Source organism: Solanum verrucosum, unplaced genomic scaffold, assembly GCF_900185275.1.
Source record: "Solanum verrucosum unplaced genomic scaffold, falcon-dt-bn FXZP01000079.1, whole genome shotgun sequence".
NCBI classification, from domain to species: Eukaryota; Viridiplantae; Streptophyta; class Magnoliopsida; order Solanales; family Solanaceae; genus Solanum; species Solanum verrucosum.
In genome coordinates, this window is record NW_026020368.1 from 1210013 (window position 1) to 1222593 (window position 12581).

At 34.7% G+C, this 12581-nt stretch overlaps 1 pseudogene; it reads right to left on the minus strand.

The window, feature by feature from the left end:
- Positions 1-1347: 1347 nt before the first annotated feature.
- LOC125837973 (sesquiterpene synthase 12-like) lies at positions 1348-9042 on the minus strand (annotated as a pseudogene).
- Between the last annotated feature and the right edge of the window lie 3539 nt (positions 9043-12581).

The following is a 12581-nucleotide window of genomic DNA, read 5'->3' on the forward strand; positions in this document are numbered from 1 at the left end:
AAGAAATGTACATTTAAAATATATATTTTTGGAGGGTTAAAGACTTTACCTTTTCAATTATAGAGAAAAATAATTAGTTTTATAGAAGAACATAAAAAGGAAGAGAAGTTACAATATTTTTGGTGATATCATGAATTTTTGAATGAATAAAAGTTAGAAGCTTAATCCATTTGGCTAATCCAAATTTTATCCATATTTTACCTATAGTTGACCCATATTTTTATGGGTTGAATATGAGTATCAACCCATATTTTACCCATGTAAAAAGTCACTCACCCAACCCATTAAAATATGGACGGATTAGACGGACTATCAAAATATGGGCTCATTTTGTCAGCACTAATGATGATGATGATCGTGGTATCCAAGGGCGGCTCTACATGCTAGAAAATAAGACAGTTGCTCTAGGCCTTCAAATAAGGGGTTCATCTTTTTTAGTAAAAGCAATAATAGATACTATTAGGTATTATTGAGTATTATTTGTAGAAAATAAAAACTTTTCAAGTAAGATAAAAGGATTAATAGAAGTTTGACAAATTTAGAATACTTAGTTTAAGTATAATAAATTTCATAATAAATAATTCAACTTTAAGGGCTTCTATTTGAATTTGACTTTAGGCCACTAATGTATTTGAGTCACCCTCAGTAGTATCCAAAAAAATCATAACCAATTAATCCAAAGAATATTTGTTAACATTTTTTCCATACAGCTTAACTTCTCACTCCTTTTGCTTTCTCTACTGAAAACTGGCAATGAGCTCTTTGTTAGTAGGAAGGCCAATATCCAAGAGCTCTTATAATTTGGGTATTACTCTTTTCCATCATCAGTATGTGGTGGCCATTCAAACTCACTGAGCCTTGATGATGATCGTCGCTGTCTTATATATCAAAATAATTCATGATTCAGAGCTTATACCTAAACATGTTGCTATAATAATGGATGGGAACAGGAGATGGGCTAAGGCTAGAGGTTTACCATTTCGACGTGTTGGGACTCCCTTTTTCTTTATTAATTTGCTTTCGTTTTATTGATGATTCTTTTGTCAGTGTATTTTAACAATGTAACATGTCTTATTTTTTAGGTTATTGATCTCATTTGTAATGAACAGTTATCAATAAACTATGGAGTGCCAGTTCTGAAAAGGGTGCGATAAAGGTGAGCCAACAATGAGAGACAGAGAGAGTATACTCTGTTTGCCATATCCTGGGAAAGCTAGTATACTCTTTTCACATATGGTTCTAAATTCAGCATACAAATAATTGGAATATGTAATTTGATTAGTTAAGATGCGGAGAGATTCACTAATGTAGCTCGAGAATGAGAATGCATGGTAACTGTTTGTTTATCTATGTCTCTTCCTTTGAAGCTCCATATTCTTTCATGTAGCATTCAATAATTGAAGATATATGCGCTCTTTGTTGTTCAACCTACCTGAAATAGATTTCAAAATTATAAGTGTGATCCTGGGAAACAAAATAAAGAGATATTTGTTGTTGTACTTACTTCATGTCCAGTCATATCACACATTATCTTGTTAATTGCTGAGGATGCTCGAACAATCAAAGGCACATTCATTAACCATTCAAAAGTCTCTCTAGATATAAATTCCTCCACACCCGACCACCAAGGAAGTCGTTGCTGTCATCATATAGCCAGCACTTACAAGTGCATTCTTCATATACTCCTCACAATTTGGTGTATAGCCAGCATTCAACCATTGGGCTTCCCTAAGAAGGCTTCTCACCAGCTTTTTCATGTAAAATGGAAATACAGTAAATATCATATAAGTTCTTATTTCTTCGCGTTAACTTAGTCTAACTGATTTATATATGCATTTATCAAGCAATATTACCTCATATTTTGCATAATATATGCGGTCTGATTTACATTCTTTGGCCAATATTTCCTCCATTTCACTGTAAACATCTAGAAGGGCTTGATAAACAGGTCTCATATATGGAGGTAATGAATCGATCGCAGTAATGTCCCATCTAAAAATCAGGATTTGTATCAGACCTAAAAGCAAACTTTTACGTCACACAATAACAACAGGATTTACAATTAATTACCTCTAGATTGCATCGGTGAAAGGCACAAGTTCGTCAAGGATTGCATAAGCATCAAAAGTGTCATCAATGACGCTATCAATTTGAATTACTTTTGTTAGCATTTTTCTCGCACGACTATACTTTGACTCAAAATACCCTCCTAATACCCAAAAATAGCACTCAATCAATCTGTCTCTTGCATATGGATATTTGTTTACAAAATCCAAATCTTTCCACCACCTACATCATATATAAGATTGATTTGTTGCATTTAATTCTCGTACATTAAACCAAAATTCATAATAAAATTAAAGAAGATAAATCAAATAATGTACCTGGTAAGCTCGCCAAGCTCTCTCTGGTGCAGGTTCTGCAATACATTAAAATTCAATTTCGCAAATCTCAAAAGCAAATCGTGTGTGCATCAATGCCTTTGTAAATGAATATGTAATTCCTTGATCCCACCCTTGGTGTAGATTTGTGAATGGGATACCTTAAGGCTTCAGTAACTTGAACTTTTTAGGGAGTTGGTCAAGCTGGGGAACAATGCTTCGAGATGAGTGGTGGAAAAGGTAAGAGCTTCTTCAAGAATCTCCTCCTCGCGCACTCTCAGATGTGATGCTTCATACACTATGCATGTTTTTAATTTGACAGAAGTTAGTTTAGTTAAAATCCAAAACAACGTAACCAGTTATATATGTCAAGTCAAAATATGTAAACTTCTCTCTCAGTACAGTATAGTTACAATTAGGAGCAACCAAGGTGTTGGCCTAGATAAGTTCTAGTATTTTACTATGTTGTATATTCTAAGTCCACTTCTTCCAAAAGGAAAGACTTGTGGGAAAGTTTAGGAAAGACTTGTGGGACAGTTTATGGACTGTTTAGAAAGTCACCCGTAATTCTAATATGTTTGGTTTTTATTGAGAATTTCATGTTCTTACGAGAGTTTGAGCCACTTGCTATATCACGTGGCAGGTCGAGGGTGTATATAATCACTTTAGTATATACTTAGTTATGTGGCAGGTCGAGGTTGTATATAATCACTCTACTTGCTACGTCATGTGGTAGGTTGTGATAAGAACCCTTAGTTAAGTATACTTACCATGAGAAAAATCTTTAGTTGAATGACTTTAAAGTTATAAAAAAAAATTAAATGACTTTATGTGAAAAACTATTAATTCAGTGGTCATGTAAGATATTAACTTAGCAAATGCCTATGCTTTTTAATAATGGAAAAGGGTTAAAAATAACCTCCTTCCACTTATTAGATCAAAAATGCGCTCAACATTTTTTAGGTCTAAAAATATCTTTTTTTAACACCACAATAACACGACAATAATGAGTAATTTAATGAAACAAAAGGCTTCATCTTATTGGTCCACATAATATTTTAAACCAATTTAACTACCCAATCCATCAAGATAAAAATAACTCACCCAGTAACCCATTTTAAAAAGAGCAACTTTCAAATATAGCAAACACAATGTCACGCCCCGAGCCTACACCCTGGGCGGGACCGGCACCCGGAGACCATTGCTGGCCCCAGGCGAGCCCTTGGCCTGGCCTTCTTAACTCAGCGGAAACTTAACTCAACAGTACAACTCAATGCAATGAAAGGTTATAAAACAACCAACTGATGCATAACATGCCAAAAAGGCAGCTCGAGTCTCAAAATAGAATATTTACATATATACAAAGATGAGAGACTCAATACTAACTGATTGACTGTGTATGAAGCCTCTAAAATACTGAGATGGATGTTGGGACAGACCCCGCAACATCCTAATAGAACAAAACTGAGTACACAAAATAATTGAGTCCTCCGGAAAGCAAGGAGGCTCACCACTGACTCTGGAGTGCTCAGCTGGATCAACGACGTGCAGGATGCTGATCCGGGGTACCTGTGTCTACATCGTCATAAGATGCAGGCCAACTAGCATCAGTACATTGAATGTACGAGTATGCGAGCTGGAAAGCTAAACCACGACTTAAGCTTGAAAAGAGTACAAGAGAACACTTACCTTGGCTCTGTTCAACTCATGAATAACTGAACTCAATATATCAGGCAATAAGACACATGCAATATATAAAGCTTGTAAAACTCTTAAAACATGACGTAAAAATCATATTTATAATATCATGAAAATACCATGCTTCCTCTCAAGGTCTACTTGTGCAATGTATGAATGAAGTCCCATACCCCCATCCATACTAAGCAGAACCCTCGAGGAACCATGCTCTTTCTACTGTGGGAGCTTCTCTAACCGACAAACCACCACTATGAATATGAGTGGTGATACAACGTTTTACCTCACGTTGCCCGAGGACCATCCTATACATTGTCGTGATATAGGAAGCTAATGATACAACGGTTTACCTCACGTTGCCTGAGGACCATCCTATACTTGGTCTTGATATAAGAAGCTAACTTTACTAAGTGGATCCACTAGCTTAACTTTACGGGTTCATCTAAAAAGTATGACCCGTTAACTCCCATGTTGGCTACATGGTTCTTATGGAGAGTTGAGTTTAATATGAACTCGCGTCCCCAAATCGGTGCTCGATACTACTCCCAAAATGCTTTTGACTCATAAGTGTTTTAAACACATCATTCTTTAAATGAGATAATTACTCAAAATCTAGCCCAAAGGCTTACTTGGAAACAATGTTCCTTTTTCTTGAAAACTAGCCCTAAGGCTCTTTTGGAATCATAGTTCCTTTCTTACTCAAATGTAAAAACATTTAGAAACTTCTTTGGGAATACATAGTTCCCTAATAGCTTTTGAGAAATGAACTCAACTTACACTCTTAACTTAACTTGAGTCTTGAGACTCTTTACTTAGCTTGAAACTCTAAGCTCTTTGCTTGACTTGAAACTTGAGTCTAAAATGAAGTTAAAACGTTCAATGAAGACTCTTGAAAAGCTTGGAGGACTTGCTTGAACTTACTTCTTAACATGGCTTGACTTGACTCTAACTTCTCTTTAACTTGATACTAACTTGCCTTGAATTGAACTATGGATTCAAGGTATACGATCACACGTATTTGGATGAGTTCGGAATGTTTAGAAACACTTTGGGGTGTTGGAAACAACTAGGGAACATAGGTATAACACCTAGGAACATGCATGAGAAAACATGGAAGGAATAGGAAAACTTGGCGTTCTTGGCGCTCTGAGAGGCGCGGAGCGCCAGACCCAAAACGTCAGAGAAGGCCTGCTGGCGTACTGAGAGGCGTGGCTCCCCAAGGGGAAAACCTCAGAGCCCCTTTTGGGGTGCGCTGGCAAGCGCGACGCGCCAACCCCCTTGCCCAGAAACTCGACTTTTCTGCCCCTTTTCCTCAACTCTAAACCATCCTTACTTCAAAGGATCTAACCCCAAACACTAAGGATCATCATATCCCTCAACATACCATGGATTACAACTCAAAACACAACCCAATCATGTCTCACAACCAACAACAACTTCAACAACACAACTAACAACTTCAACAACAACTAACAATTCCAATCTTTCCTCAAATCATAAAATGAGCTTGGTGTGTGGGGGAAAGGATCAACCCACACTAAGAACTCACATATCTTGATAGGGATCACCCCCGACGATTTCCACGACGGAAACTTGTTGATCTCCTCTTCTTCTCTTCTTCTTCTCCTTCTTCTCTTCTTCTTCTCTTCTTCACTCTCAAGAACCCTAACTTTCTCTCTTTAAAATGGAATAAAAATGATCCAAAGATCAGCCCTATACAACAATATAATCCCAAAAGACTTGGCTAGGGAAAAGACTAAAATGCCCTTAATTTTCCGGACGGATTCCCTGCCAACTGTCGAACTTTCAATGGCCATAACTCGCTCATACGAACTCGGAATCGAGCAAACATGGTGGCGTTGGAAAGGTCATTCCACAAGTTTCACAACCATAACTGGAACTACTCCTAACTCATCCTGAGCTGGAAGTTATGACTGCTCAAAGTTGGCCAAAAACTCACTGATTTCCACACTTAGCCAAATTTCAGATTTTTAAATCCTTTCCAAAAATTTCAAATTTCAAATTCCAAGCCTCTTCTTAGCTATTTCAAATTGTCGGATGTTACACACAAAATTCATATTTGTATGTTATAGCAAAGTTTGCATAATTGCGCTCCATAGCAAACATATATATGTATAATTCGTTATACATATACAAAAAAAAAACAATTGTATAATCTGCTTTGGTATACATATACAAAAAGATCAATTGTATAAAGTGAGAGAAGCGAGTGAGCGAGCGAGATCTGGGAGAGTGGCGAGCGAGATCTGGGAGAGGGGAACGAAAATATATGTATATATACAATTTTCACGCATTTTATACATTTGCGTTTTTGTATAAAGTGAGAGAGGCGAGTGAGAGAGCGAGATCTGGGAGAGTGGCGAGCGAGATCTGGGAGAGGGGAGAGAGGGGAACGAAAATATATGTATATATACAATTTTTTCTCGCTTTATACAAACACAAACGCACTTTATACACTTGCGTTTGTATAAAAAACGAGAGAAGCGGCGAGGGAGAGAATGAGAGTGGCGAGCGAGATTCACTAGGAGAGAGGTGAAATAGCAACAGTTTGCTATGAGGTACAATTAAATCAAACTATATTTATAGCATTTAATTTGAATTAATAGTTTGCTATTATATACAATTTTCCCTTTTCAAAATGAACCCAACATATGCAGATGCGAGAAATAGACCATTCTGTATTTACATTTTCAAACTAGAAATACTAATTAACATCGATTTGCTTATTTAGACAAAAAAATAAGAGAGTAAAATTAGCAGAATAAGATTTAAAAAAAAGAAAAGAGAAGAAGTTGGAATCTTGACAATTATCCACGTACAAAAATTTGTTAAAACAATTATTTTTGACACTTATTATGAATGACACAAATTAAAAAATGGAATCTTGATAAGACCTACATACAAAGATGTGGTAAAATAAATATTTTTTGCAATCAGTATAAAAGACAAAAATCAAAAAATGAAATCTTAATAAGTACTCACATACAAAAATGTGTTAAATCACCCAAATTTTGCACAGAAATTATTAAAGATAAATACCACTATTTTTTCCAACCTGAGAGGTAACATGGATAGTGTTTAATTTTGATAATAGTTCCAAACATAACGAGAATGGACAAAGCTACATTGCTATGTGCAAATGTATTGAAGGACGAAAAGAATGGAAGGACTACGTGGATAGTTTGGGTTTATTTTAAAACTAGTGTACTTGGCCGCGCGGTTATGAAAAGAATTAAAATAAAGTTCCACTTAAGATACATTATATAATTGTACATCTGAAGTACATAGACTGATACAATACCCACAATCATAATTTATTGTACATTATTAGCAAATAAGTAATGATACATTATTTAAACACGTATTTTGAAACATAATTTGTTATAAAAACAAACATAATTTGTTAACATTTCAATTATTGTAACGAGATTTCACCGGCTAATATTAGATTGCAATGTTTTATCAAGGTTAAATTGAAAACTGCAAAAAAATTGAAAATATAGCGGAATTTAAAATAATGTATCTAAAACATAATAATAGCTCTAACAAAGAATTCTGTCAGTCTTCTTTCGGGAAGAAAGTACAAGTCCTTATGTTGTGACCTTCATATCCACAACGTCCATAATGATTTTTGTTTGTCCTTATCTTTTCATGTGGATTTTTCTTCCTCTTTTTCCTTGGTCGTCCAGCCAGCCTTTAGTATCTTGGTGACAAGACGATTTCTTCCAAAACAAACTCCGGTGCTGACCAATCCTCCTTATCCGGCATTGAAACTATCGGAACTTCATATGTGTTTGCCAATGCAACTGGTTTATAGTAATCTGAGCAGTAGAGATGTATATCTATAATGTTTTTCTTCTTGAAAATAGCAAATGCATGTGCACAAGGTATCTCGTCTATTTGAAATCTCCCACAGTTACAGATCTTTCTCTCAAGGCAAATAATGTATTTTTGCCCACATTCAAAAATTGAATATATAAATTCAGTAGATTGCACAACATGACAACATTAGGTAAGACACACACCACATATCAATTAATTCAATTTTATATTCATAACAACCAAAGAACAATAAATTCCAGATAGTTTATATATATGCACATACCTACATTTTTGAGCATTTAGAAGCGCTTATAATCAACAACTTTTCAAATCTCTTCCCTAATGTTTCCTTTGTATAGGATGCTATTTCTCTATTTTTAGAGTTCCAAGAATCGAATAGAACTCTGACTTATTCCAAAAAATTGTATTATAGGTAGTTGTCGCGCTTCAACAAGGCAACCATTGATACATTCCGCTATGTTAGAAGTCATCATTCTCCCCCTGTTTACTATTGCATGAACTCTTGACCACTTTTCATAACCAACATCCTCAAGATACATCTTAACCCGATTGTCAATTGTAACGACTTTAGCCATCAATTTGTCAAATCCTCTTTTCTATAAGCCTTGGCCATTGAATAGAACACATCACTTAGTACACTTTTGCTTCTCTTGAAGCTTGAACAAACATTTTTCCAAAGGTGCCATATGCATGCAAAATGAGAAACATTTGGAAAAACAGTTCTGACACTATTAATTATGCTTTCATTTCTATTTGATACAACACACATTTGTTCTCTTTCCCCAAATTCACTTTTAAACTGTTAGAAGAACATGTCCATGAACAATCATTTTTATTGTCCACCACTCCATAAGCTAACGGCAATATGCATCCTACTCATAAATAGTGCGCAGGTTTGTTAATTTCTAGAACACAACTATCCATATATAAAGTATCAAAATCAAGTAACCATTGTTATGAGACAAAAAATTATAAATTCTAATACATCAATCATACCTGCACCATCAAGCGTACTTGCTGATACAAAAGTTCCTTTGTAAGCTCCACCAAGTTGTGCATCGTCAACAACAACTACTGGTCTACAGTAGTCAAACCCCCTCATTAGTGACCTTAATGATATGAACAGATACATGAACTTATTTTCCTCCGACTTATGCATCCGTATATAAGAATTTGGATACACAGTATCCAACATATATAGATATTTAGGCAACGGTCTATATCTATTTGCAGATTTACCCCTTATCATCTCTAATGCGCGCTCCTTAGCACGACATACTTGTTGGTATGCAATATCAATCTCATATAGTGCTTTAATATCCTCAATAATATCATTTAGTGTATGAATTATTTTATGATTGTGCAGTTTAGGAGCTGTCATGACACTTATAAACCCAACTGTAGCTTGAACCTTTGTTAATAACCTATCCCTTATCGGACATGTATGCTCACTATTGAAGTACCTCACTTTGACTAAATCCGATTTCTTCCTAACAAATGTACTCAATCTCCAACAACAGTCATCCGATAAACATAATAATTTGTAGCTCCATTTTTCCAGATACATTAGTAGAATACATAACTGATACATTAAAACAATAGATAGATTCTTTACACAAGGATACATTACCGAAAAATTACTATACTGATACATCAAGTTGCTTGCAAATAATGTATCATCATTATTATACATTACCATAAGGTGAAATGAATCTGATACTTTATAGTAATCTTACATTGACAAAAAGATTAAAAAAAAATATTAACCAGTAAATATTCATCAAATCATACTTGTATCAGGTTTACTACAATAATGTATCATCATTATTGTTGACACCCAATTTTGAATCTCCACAATATATATTAATCATCGAGTTTCTTCAATTTCGAACGATTTGAAATAATTAGTTTTATAACATTCAAAATATTTTTTCAAGTTATTTTATAGTAATTTTAGTCGCTTTTATGATTTTGAAGTAATATATATATATTTATATAATTTTGTATATAATTAGTATATTTTATAAATATTTCGAAAATCATCTCAATTTTTTTTTAATCTTAGTAAGTATTTTATTAAATTAGTTTAGTTTAAATTATGGTTATAATTTTGAATCATTAGTTTACAATTAAGTTAATTATTTTATTTCTTTAAGATTAAGAAGCTCTTTAATTAATTAATATTAATTCGTCTTATTTAAGGTTTAGCCGAATTTGTTAATTTAATTCAATTTGGCTATTTCTTAAACTCCAAGATCTAACCCATCTTTGACCTCACCTTAAACCCATTTGGAGACCAATTTTGGTCCTTTTTTTCACCTCTTTTCAGTAGCCTAGTCTCAAAACAATTGCCAGCCCATTTCCATTATTCCACACCAAAAGACCCATTACAATACAACAACATTATAACGATCCAAAAACCCAGCCCATAATAACAACAACAAGACCCAGTGTATGGGTACAAAAATGACCTAAAACCCACACATTTTTCTTCTTCCTCGCGAACACCAGCAGGAGAAACCCAGAACCAGTCGCGAACAATCCAGAATGAAATACAACAGAAAAATCGCGACCCGAGTCCAGCGAACGCCAGCTCGCGCGCATCCCTCTCTCCTTGTCCTCTCGTACGAGCAATGTACTCGAATCAACCAGATGTTGCAATCTCATGTGTTCTTTGTCCTTGCTCGAAATCATGCGGCTCCTATCAATTTTCCGTTCCCCCCCTCCCCCCAACGTTCTCGTTAAGAAGAATTTGAATTTCAAATTCAAAATGGTTCCAATTTCTCCCCTTTTTCAACCCCAATCCTCCTCTATATATACCCCATCTTTTTCATTATTTTAGGGTGGGAAGAAGGTTGGAAAAAAATTGACAAGAACCAAAGGGAAAAAATATAGAAAAAGATAGAAGAGAGGCACAACTTTTATAAGAAAAGAAACCAAATTACAGTGAGTCGCAAGAGAAATACACTTAGTATACATTTTAGGTTCCTGTTCGTGGGTTGCGGGGGTTTATCGAAATCATTTAAGTTTCATTTGTTAGTGGTGGAATTGTCCTCGTAGCTAGCTCGTTCCCGTCTCAATTCTTTGCCTGGAAAGAGGAAAAAATCTTTCTCATGTTTTGTTTCGTTTGATTTTTGGTTGTTGTGTTTTTTTGTTTATGGTTTCTCAAATATGTCTTGGTATTTTCTTTATGATTGGAATTGAGTGGAATCGATAATGGCTTAGCTGAATTTCTTTTAGTTGATTCTTTACTGTTTGGTTCAACTCGTGAAGTATGATGTTCGTCTAGTATGCACCATGCTCTCTCTATCTCTTTATATTTTTGAAATATGATTATTTATTAGTCACTTGTTCATACTGTGAGTTGATTTTGCTATGACTGATTACTCTCCTTTTGAATTTTACTATCTTTATACATGCATATGTTTAGGAATCTCCTTGTGTTTTGATTTTTGATAGTTTAATGTGGAATTTATCATTTTCTTTCGTATTGAATTTATTCTTGTCTCTGTTATGTCATAAGGTAATTAAGGAACAAATATTTTCTTTTTCTTCTTGCTAATACAGAAGGTGTCTTTTGTCTTCTTAGAGGTCACAAATATTGGGTTTAGTCATAATTTGGAGTTAAATACTTTCTAATTACCTTATTTATATGTTCTAGATAGGTGTAGATGGGTGCTTTATTTTGTATACTTATTTAAAAACTGTTTGTTTTCAAATGATAAAAATTGGTATCCTAAGCATGAAAATCTTTGTCCCGGCATGGCGTCATTTCTTCTATCTTTTTTTGTTTGATATTATTGAATTGTCGATTTTCTTGATTACTTGTTGGTGTGTCTCATGAAAAATCATTAGATTTGTCCAGTAGCTACTTTTAGCTTGAAAGTCTTATTCATTGCTTGATTTTGAACTCATTGTCACTGCTCTTTGTTCTATTATGTTGTCCAACTTAATTAATTTGTCTTACTTTAGTTTGAGGATTGTTAAGTTGTATTCACTATGTGAGTGTTGTTGTAAGTGATCGATCCTCTTTGTCATGTAGATTTACAGTTTTGAGATGTATTGTTTGAGTACTAATCGTCCTTGTCATCTTTTTTTGTTGCATGTAATACTATCCGAGTCCTCTTGGACTCCTATCTTCTTCCCACATATTTCGGATAGGCCGTAAATGCCCAAATCCAGTTGTTTCTCTCTCGAGTCAGCCTCATTGCCAATAGAGAAGCAGGTGAACAGGTCGAAGGCAACAAATAAGACTAGAAACTTAAATTATAGGTTTTGAAAAGCTGAAAACAGGCTGATATACACTGATATACAACAATATACATAATATACTGGTCAAAGAGCTGCGTATACATAGCTAAAAGCAAGATTACAGGTGTTCGGGAGATAAAATAAATTGTATACATTTAGTGTATGGGCTGATATACAGGAAAACATGCCAGTATACAGCCTATATACATGAGTATACACTCAGTATATGTGTAGATTTTCAGAGGAGAAATGGGTTAAAACCCAAATTCTATTTGCTACAGCAGGTTCAAGCCAAAATGGGCCCAAAATCCCAATGAAGTAAAGCAGCAGAAAATGGGCCCAAAGGCCCAATAAAAAATGAGTACCAACAACTTTTTTCTTGGGGATTTA